Source organism: Cavia porcellus, unplaced genomic scaffold (genome assembly GCF_034190915.1).
Source record: "Cavia porcellus strain 051 isolate PalLab524CR breed Dunkin Hartley unplaced genomic scaffold, mCavPor4.1 scaffold_28, whole genome shotgun sequence".
In the NCBI taxonomy this organism is placed as follows: domain Eukaryota; kingdom Metazoa; phylum Chordata; class Mammalia; order Rodentia; family Caviidae; genus Cavia; species Cavia porcellus.
In genome coordinates, this window is record NW_026947511.1 from 3,225,859 (window position 1) to 3,235,831 (window position 9,973).

General features: G+C 50.0%; 1 long non-coding RNA gene across 3 annotated transcripts; it reads left to right on the forward strand.

Moving 5' to 3' along the window:
• Positions 1-3,551: 3,551 nt before the first annotated feature.
• On the forward strand, positions 3,552-7,316 carry LOC134473791 (uncharacterized). 3 transcript variants are annotated; one of them, XR_010044216.1, is made up of 2 exons: positions 3,552-3,602; positions 6,639-7,316. It is a non-coding gene; the product is annotated as an uncharacterized LOC134473791 (long non-coding RNA). The 3 variants fall into 3 exon arrangements; XR_010044214.1 differs by lacking the exon at positions 3,552-3,602 and adding an exon at positions 4,164-5,176; XR_010044215.1 differs by lacking the exon at positions 3,552-3,602 and adding an exon at positions 5,183-6,172.
• The last annotated feature ends 2,657 nt before the right edge of the window (positions 7,317-9,973 follow it).

Genomic DNA, 9,973 nt, shown 5'->3' on the forward strand with positions numbered 1-9,973 from the left:
AGCTGTCTTTGAGACAGAGAGAACTTCAAAGTGACCTTCAGGTCTCAAGTTAGAAAGGTTCATACAGAAACAGAAAACTGCCAGGGGCAGGGGGACGGGACAACATGCATTCGACAGTGTTACTCCTTCACAAACCTTTGTTGCCAAAGTCCTTGGTGAAAAATCAGAGGCTGGGGTTAGAGAATGCCACTGTTTCTCCACCCGGCCACACACACTTTTCCAGTATGATGCAGTCAGAGGGAAATACCATGGTTTCCGCAAACCGAAAGCTCCTACACAGTAAGATAATACAAGGAGAACCAGTTGAATTATGCAGTTTTTTTTTTATTGAGATGAGAGTTCTATAATATTTTGTATGAATACACAAACTCCCCTCCTTGTTTAGTAAGTATTTGTGGGACACAATAAATACATTCACCACAGGGAACTGACACAACCGCGTAGTGCATATTGATCCTCTTTAAGTGCTACTTAATGTTAATGCTCTCAACATGCATCCCATAGGTAAACCAGCAGCACCCTGGGAATAGCATATCAGCCCTGCAGGGAGCTCCAAATCTCCCCCCTTGGGGGGATTCAGGCCAGCTACTAGCACCCCAACATGCATCCCTGCTAAGGTCCCTACAGAGGAAGGCTACAAACATTTTTGGGGTAACTGCTGAATATTGCCAGGAGTAAAATCTCACCCCCTCCCACAGTGCCAGCCTTTCTTGCCAAACAGCTCTTCTTTTCCTATCTTTGATGTTTGCATGGATTGCCAGATAAGAAAAAGAGTGTGAAGTAAGTTCATCAAATAGTTAATCAATTAAAACATACACAAAGGAGAATAATTCATAGCACAAACATTTCCATATGAAGCCCATCACCATTCTTCAAACATGCTCTACAAATTCAGCTTGCCCATTTTAAGTCACTTTGCCTTTATTCTATGTCAAAATGAAAGGGAATTGAATTATTAACACTTCCCAATTTTCTTTAATATGCCCATTCTAGGTTAAGAGTGATGAGTGTAACATACCCAAAGCCCTGAATTCTACAAGTGATTGGAATAAGAAAGACTCACATGAATATTATTTTATGACTTTGACCATAGAGCAAAGGAGACACATATATGCACCTACACTTTATAATCAGAATATTGAACCCATGATCACACACTCAAAGGAAAACACACAGGCCCATCCCTCCAGAAGGAGCAGAGGGTGTCAGGTTGCTTGGGGGTCTAGTACTGAACACTGGCTCTGGGTCTGTGTCCCCCAAAATCCACATGGTGAAGTCCTAACCCTGAGCATTTCTTTCAAAATGGGGCTGGATTTGGAAAGAAGGTCCTGATAGAGGAGGTTAAGACACCAGGAGCTCAGAGCAGGTCTGAACACAAATATGCCCGTGTCCTGACCAGAAGACATCAGAGTGCTATTACACAGGGGGCTGGCCACGTGAGGACATGAGGGGGAAGACAGCCATGAACCACAGAAGGAAACTCACTCTGTGGACACCCAGGACCCCAGCCTCCCAGGACAGAGAGTCTCACCTGTGTTTCAACCACCCAGCTTGTGATAACCACAGGCAGAGATCCTTGAGGACCCTAGTAAACCACGCCCCCATTGCTTTGATCCAGATATCCCTTCCCATCCTTTGACAGTGCACAGGCACTGGCGGGCACTGTCCAGGGTTCTGACTGCATTAATTGACACAGGTCTGTACCCCTTGTTGTGCAGGTCTCACTGTGGCTTCTACTTTCCTAATGGAAAGGGAGGAAGGGCAGAAGAGAGGCAGCATCCTGCTGGCCTGTCTCTAAGAACGTGAACTCTGCACCGCAGCAGACTGTGGAGGCCCAGCGCAGGGAGGAAGCTCCCTAGTAAACCAAAATGAGTTTGTGTTGGTTACTTTTCTCACCTTGCTGAGACAAAATACCAGACATCCAAAATGAAGGAAGGAAAGGTTTATTTAGCTCACTGTTTGTGGGGGTTTCAGTCCTTAATCAGCTGGCGCCAAGGCAGCGTGGCATGGCACAGGGGCACCACTTCAAGGCAGAAGGCAGCAAAGCAGCAAGGGCAAAAGGGGGAGAGCAAGCCTCTTTTCCTCCTTATATTGCAAGCAGGCTCCACCTCTACCAGGGTGGGTACAGCATTCACACCACCTCTGTGCACGCCTCTTGCACAGGCTCAGGATGTTTACAAAGTAAGAGCTCTGGCTCCCTGCTGAGTCTTAGTTAAACTCCTAAACTTCTCCATGTGACCCAATGTATCAACATAACAGAGTTCCAAGAGTACAGAGTGGCCCCCCGGTGGGTACAGGGAGGTCTGACCTAGGGCCATGGCTTCAGATACAGGAGGGAAGGCAAAGTAGAGGCTTTTCAAAGTTAGGAAAGAAAGAAAATAGAGATAAATTAAAAATTAAAGATTTGTTTGCTAAATAAGACATCTTGGACTAACCTGTCCATTATCTTCTAAAGGGCAGGGCCAATTAGATTAACCTGTTAATCTAATTAAGCAAATTCCTGCCAAATTTGTGTGTGTGGAGGTTTCTCTGCTCTCCTCTGCTGTCTTATTTTGCTCACAAATCTGAACTTGTTTTTTGTGCACTCTCAAAGCCCAAGCACCCCGCTCATGTTGCCAGAAGTAACTGGGCACATTAATGTTAGGTCTGTGAGAAGGGGGAGGAGAGAAGAAGAAGTCCGCGGGAGGAATGGAGCGGAGTGGACGGCCGTAAAAGTAGTGGTCAGCGGTGGCTTTATTCTGGGAATGCGGGGAGGGGGCCCCCGCCGCCGGCCCCGGGCGCAGCATTGCGCCCGGGGCGGGTGGTCTCTCTCTCTCTGGCGAACTCTCTCCGGCGAACTCCCTCTGGCAAAACTCTCTCGGACACATGGCGTGGGGGATCTAAATAGCTTAAGCTTAGGGCAGTGCCCCAAAGGCCATTAGGGATGCACAGATATCCCATTGGCGCACAGGTCCTTAAGGATGGGGATACAGAATCACAATCAAGTCCATAGGGGGCAGGGTGGGGGAGGAGTTTAGCTGCAGCCTTTTCTGGCTACAGTGTTTCATCTGGGCCGGCAACTCTTTCATATCCCGTCTTCTGGTTATTAGGAAAAGGGGCGAAGATCTCTCTCTGTAACTACTTCCTGCTGGCTGAGGGCACTGTATTGGGGTCTAGGGGAGTTTGACGGGATGAAGGTTGATGCCCAGGTAGACACTGATGCCAGGTGTTTTAGCCAGGACAACTTCACTGGTGAATGTATGTATGTCAGACTGAAAAAACAAAGAGACATAATGTTATTAGGAGACATGGCACTATTATATTTAAGGACCCAGGTGAGGTAGATAGGAAGGTGACTTTGGTTTTGAGATGGTATTTTATCAGGGTGACGTTGAGGTGGCAAGGCAGAATTCTGAAAAATAAACGTGGGATTAGGAGGAGTGAAGTTAATGCTGCGCCCGGGGCCGGCGGCGGGGGCCCCCTCCCCGCATTCCCAGAATAAAGCCACCGCTGACCACTACTTTTACGGCCGTCCACTCCGCTCCATTCCTCCCGCGGACTTCTTCTTCTCTCCTCCCCCTTCTCCCAGACCTAACAGATGGTGCCCTGTGACTCGGCGGCAGGTGAGAGACTATACTTTTCTCGGTTTTGTTTTATAGTCCCCCTGCTGTTAAAATTTCTTTACTTCTGCAGTCAAAAATCCACTACCACTCGGGTAATTAACTCCCCTGATAACTTTTAAAACAGGCTGTTTCTTTCCCAGCGTGCGCTCTTTTGTTCCTGTGTCCCCGACTCGCGCGCCCTTCTTCCGGCTCCCGCTCACAGCCTCGGCGCCGCCGGTCCCACAGTCATGACGGCCTTCCGCGTGGCCCGTGAGGCCTGGTCACCCCAGGGGGGGTGGGCCGCGCCCTAACCACGTTGTGGCTCCCTTTCTTTCCCCGGCGGGGCGGCTCTGGGCGGGGGGGCCTTTTACAGGACTTTTCAAGCGGCTTTCTTTCCCGGCGCGGATCCCTCCCCGCTGCGCGCTGCCTCCGCGCGCCGCCTCGGCGCCGCTGGTCCCGCGGTCATAAGACGGTCTCCCGCGTGGCCCGCGAGGCCTAGTCACCCCGGGGGGGGGGCCCCACACCCGGCGCCTCTTCCCCCCCCCCACGTTATAGCTCCCTTTCTTTTGCCGGCGCAGCGGCTCTGGGCGCGAGGGCCCTTTACAAAACTTTTAAAGCAGCTTTCTTTCCCAGCGCGGCTCCTCTCCCTCCCTGCCACGCGCCGCCTCCGCGCGCCGCCTCGGCGCCGCTGGTCCCGCGGTCATGAGATGGTCTCCCGCGTGGCCCGCAGGGCCTGGTCACCCCAGGGGGGGCCCGCGCCTGGCTCCTCTGCGCCAGGCGCCTCTCTCGCCCCCCTCCCACCACGTTTTAGCTCTGTTTATTTCGCCGGCGCAGCGGCTCGAGCCCCAGCCCTTCCCGTTCATTGGCTCCGCCCGCGCCTGGCTCCTCTCCCTTTTGTTTCCCACTTTACGCCGTTCTCCCGAGGTTAAATAAGACCAGACAAACCTAAAATTCACATCAAACTGCTTTTAATTTTAAAAACAGCCTTTTTTCTTTCTTTTCGTCCCTGCGCCATACGCCGCCCGCCATAGCCGCCCAAAAGCCGTGGCTTTCACAGCGCGCCCAGCTCTGGCACGGCCGTGAGCCTTTCAAAACAAAGCCCACCTAACTTCACGCTGTGCCTCTCCCGCGGCCACACCCTGCCCCACACACGGGGCTCCTTACAACAAGCAAGCCATGCCTCTGACTGCCTCTGCCGCTGCGCCGCCCCTCCGGGATGCGGCCACCATCTCTGCTGCCCACCTCGGCCGTCGCCCCGCCCCTCCGGGGCACAGCCACCGCCTTGGCCGCCGCGCCGCCCCTCCGGGATGCGGCCACCCCCTCTGTCGCCCCGCCCCACGCGCGCGGGGCTCCGAGCAGCCAGCAAGCCGTGCCTCTGACTGCCTCTGCCGCCGCCCCGCCCCTCCGGGACGCGGCCACTCCCTCTGTCGCCCGCCTCGGCCGTCTCCCCGTCCCTCCGGGGGACCGAACGCGAGCTGCAGCTCCCATTGACGCCAGGCGTTAACTGGGATCACCACTCGGGGCCTCCAAGCCCCACCCCCTTACGCGATCGCAGCAGAACGACGTCATTTCCCTGCGCCGCTTAGCGCGTCACGGTAAGCCTCCGTTGTCTGCTTACGGTGTCCCGCGTTCGCCCCGCCCACTCTACGGTTCCTTGCCTACCTCTCCACGGCACCGCACACACGGCAGCTCAGCGGCTCTGCTCAGGCATGCTTTTTTTACAATTTGGCTCCGCTCAAGAGATGCCTTTTTATTACAATTCTCAAACCGTTTAATCAAAGTTACTGGCCACCGGATAATTTTATCAGCCTTGTTTATCAATCAAAGCCTTCACCACCTCCTGTTTAACAACTAAGGTTATAAATTCCTTTTTGCTGGAAACCACTAGCTCTATTTCAAGACAAGGGTTTTCTTCAAAGTTTTATTTTATTTTACCAACCTTATTTATCAAAGCCTTCACCAATCTCCTGTTTAACAACTAAGCTTATAAATTCCTTTTTGCTGGGAACCACTAGCTCTATTTCAAGACAAGGGTTTTCTTCAAAGTTTTATTTTATTTGTCTTGATTCATAGTACTGCAAATAACAACTTTAAAAGTAACTGTGTTCAAAATCTGACAGTATTATATCAGTTTTGATTTATTCATAAGATTGCTAAACCTATACTTACTTAATTCTACTATAGTCCAAATCCCAAACAAAAAGGCAAAACTTGACCTTCAAACCTTAGAGAGATCTTAATATGGTTTTTTATATTTTTAACACTTGTGACACTTGGAGTTCTGAGACAGGTAAACCTACACAAGGTGGAGCTGCCTGCCCCCTCCATGGACCACGCTCAAATGCAGCAGAAGATACTGGACAAAAATGTCCCATCCTGGCATTCTTTGAGACCTTACTCCAGGGCTACTGGACTGTCCTAGCCACCAGAGAGTGGGTAAGCCATCCTAAGTTCTAGCCCTCATAAAAAATGTCGACACTGCCAGATTCGTCACTGACAAAAAATCGCTGCTGGAGGCTGAGGGGGTTCAACACAACAACAGCCCCCTTTAAGGTGTCCGTCTCAGATTCCAAGTCACACTACAGTCTCAGGTAAGATATTCTCTATATTTGTGGACATAGAGGCCATATATACAGGATTCTTCCTGAGTATTCAGGTTGCTATATTAAATCAATCTCTATGACATGGTATTGATGGTCAACCTATGCCATTTATAGGTCCCAGTCCTAAATCATAAAATGCTTTTATTCCCTTTTAAACTGCCATTCTGGTCTCACATCACTCAGGCCCTAGATCTAACCATCCTTTTGATGCTCATCTCTGCCTTATGACTCACAGGTTGTCATGTTTTGTTGTCCAGTTTGATTCTTAATTTGTTACATTCTATTAATAATCATTTCTATAGCAGGAGTCCTTAACACGGTTGCCTACAGACTCCAACATCATATATACCAGAGACAAGCCTTACCTACCTACCTTTTAACTTTTATGCTTTCATAGGGGGGAGTAAACACCTCTCATAACTTCACTCCTCCTAATCCCACGTTTATTTTTCAGAATTCTGCCTTGCCACCTCAACGTCACCCTGATAAAATACCATCTCAAAACCAAAGTCACCTTCCTATCTACCTCACCTGGGTCCTTAAATATAATAGTGCCATGTCTCCTAATAACATTATGTCTCTTTGTTTTTTCAGTCTGACATACATACATTCACCAGTGAAGTTGTCCTGGCTAAAACACCTGGCATCAGTGTCTACCTGGGCATCAACCTTCATCCCGTCAAACTCCCCTAGACCCCAATACAGTGCCCTCAGCCAGCAGGAAGTAGTTACAGAGAGAGATCTTCGCCCCTTTTCCTAATAACCAGAAGACGGGATATGAAAGAGTTGCCGGCCCAGATGAAACACTGTAGCCAGAAAAGGCTGCAGCTAAACTCCTCCCCCACCCTGCCCCCTATGGACTTGATTGTGATTCTGTATCCCCATCCTTAAGGACCTGTGCGCCAATGGGATATCTGTGCATCCCTAATGGCCTTTGGGGCACTGCCCTAAGCTTAAGCTATTTAGATCCCCCACGCCACGTGTCCGAGAGAGTTTTGCCAGAGGGAGTTCGCCGGAGAGAGTTCGCCAGAGAGAGAGAGAGACCACCCGCCCCAGGCGCAATGCTGCGCCCGGGGCCGGCGGCGGGGGCCCCCTCCCCGCATTCCCAGAATAAAGCCACCGCTGACCACTACTTTTACGGCCGTCCACTCCGCTCCATTCCTCCCGCGGACTTCTTCTTCTCTCTTCCCCCTTCTCCCAGACCTAACAATTAATACGTGCAGAGGCCCTCAGTTTCCACTGAGCTGTTCTCCTCCAAGAAACGGCCTGCTGGCTTATGGAGGCTGCTAATTAGTACCACCTCCAAGAAAACTGATAGTGATAAAAGAGGAAGTCAATGAAATTAGACAGATCAAGCAGAATCCAATCTAGTTAGAAAGACATAAAGGAGAGTTTATGGAATGAAAACTCTTGAGGCAGACCAGATGCTTGTGGGTCAGCTCTGAATGGCCAGGGAATAATCCTGTACCCCATTCACATGGGCTCATGGTGTTGGGGTCACACTGTGCTGTGCTGTGACTTAACAAAGAAAGATGGAAAAACAGAGGAAAGCATTGGATCTCCATGGAGCTTGATGTGTATCCATGCGGAGCAGGGAGTATTCCCCAGCTTCCATATAGGGACATCCTTCTACCCACAGGACACTTTCAAACAGTGATTCCCAACACAGTGAGATGCTCTCAGGTGCTTTAGAAATGTGGGAAGGGTCACTTTCAGTGGGCACTTTCAGAATGGCTGTTTTCTAAACATGTTTTATTTTTATTCTTGGATGGAGTGATTGACAGACCAGAAGATGCAGCCACTGAAAAGCCAGTTTTTCACTCACAGGTCCCAGAGGAGGGAGGACAGCAGGCCACACAGTGCTACATGGAGGGGCTCTGGGTAATGAGGGATGGAGGGGATGGTGGGGAACAGCCTCTGAGTCTGTACTGTGGTTTCCAAGGAAGCAACAGAGGGAAGGGAAGTGAGTTCAGAATTGATGAGTTGGTATAGGCTGCAGAGTGCTAGCAGGGCTGCCGCTAGGCATCTGATTTTGGGGTGATGTGGGCATGGGGTAAGGGTGCAGGTGTCACTGCCCTGTAGGAAGCGGTGGGGTGTGTGCTCTGATGGCCAGGTTTGTCCTCAGAGTGGCTGAGGTTCCCCTGATGCACAGTGAGGAGCAGCTCAGCTCCATCCTCCCAGTGGGGACCTGCCTCTTAGCTGCTGTGAACGTGGGTGCACGATCTCTCTCTTAGACCTCTCTTTAAGTTCTTTGTCATGAGTTGGTCTCTTGAATGCTTCCTGCTATTGCAAAAAAAAACCCTTCTGGTGGAAACATTACTCCCTTCCTCCAAGCCTGAATACACCTCTTCCAGTGCCACATAGACCTCACACTCAGAATCTTCTAGAAAGCCTATGATGACCACATCCAGCTCTCCCTTCCACACCCCACCAATCAACTGTGCCTTCCTTAGAGCTGAACATTTCCCTGTGTCCAACTGATCCACAGCTGGTGTGCAGAGATTCCAGACACAGCAACAATCAGAAAATCAATGAAGGTTTTATCCTTAAGGATATCCAAGTTTCCAAATAAGAGGGGCCAAGCCCATCTTCAAAAGTGAGTTTCAAACTCATCATTGGAAATGGCAAACAAAACCAGAAAGAAACCTGAGAGGAGAAAAGACATGGACCAAGAGCAGGAGGGGAGAGGGAGAGAGGCAGAGAGTGCCAGGAGCCCATGCTCTGCTGCTTCACCCTGGGAGAAGGGAGTAGATGCCACAGCCCTCAGAGGAGGCAGCTGCAGGCTCCCCCATGGTGCTGGCTCTCCCTACAAACTGTCTTGCTGACAGGACAATCATTTGTCTTTTTAAAGAAACTTCCTACTTTGGATGAAACTAAAAATTTTATGCAAAGTAAAGGGAAAAAATAAAACAAAAAGGCAGCCCACAAAGTGGGAGAAAATATTTGTAACCCATGTATCTGATAAAGGAATAGTTTCCAAAATAGATGAGAAACTCAATAATCAGAAGACAAATAACCCAAGTTTTGAAAGGACATAGGGCCCAAGTAGACATTTCTCCCAGAAAGACACACAGATGGTGTCAGCACTAAACAGCACTAACGACAAGGCAAAGGCAAGTCAAAACCACAGTGAGATGTCACCTCACACTTATCCAGATGGTCAATATCAAAAAAAGAGAGTAAAAAGTACTGGCAAGGATGTGGATAAAAGGAAGAATTTGTATACTATTGGAAAAAAAAATAAAATGATGCTACTGTAATAGGAAATAGAATGGAGATTCCTCAAAAATGAACACAAAAAGAATGACCAGGCAGCTCCCCTGGTGGGTGTGTGTCCAAAGGAACTGAGGTCAGTACGCGGGAGACACATCTGTGCTCCTATAGTCACCAAGGAATTATTCTCAATAGCTGTGACAGACAGCTGCTGTCCATTAGATTGCTGAAGTCAGGTGGGGATCAGCAAAGCACACTTCTGGGTGTGTCTGAGTGGGTCCTGGAGGTGTAGCCTTGGGGACCTTGGGGGTGTGGCTTTGGAAAGGTGTGACCCTTTGTCCCTCCCTCTCGGGCTGTTCCCCTACTGTGCTTCCCAGCACCAGGCAATGAGCATCTCCACCACAACCTTCCATTGTGATGGTTCTACTCTGGAGCCAGCTGAGCACAGACTGGGCCCTTTGACTCTGTGAGCCACATTAAATCTTTGAGGGCTGGGCACTGTGTCCCAGCAGCAAGAAAGTGGACCACCACAGAGCCAGGGTAAGGAGTCAGCTAAGTGCCTCTGATGATGCAGGG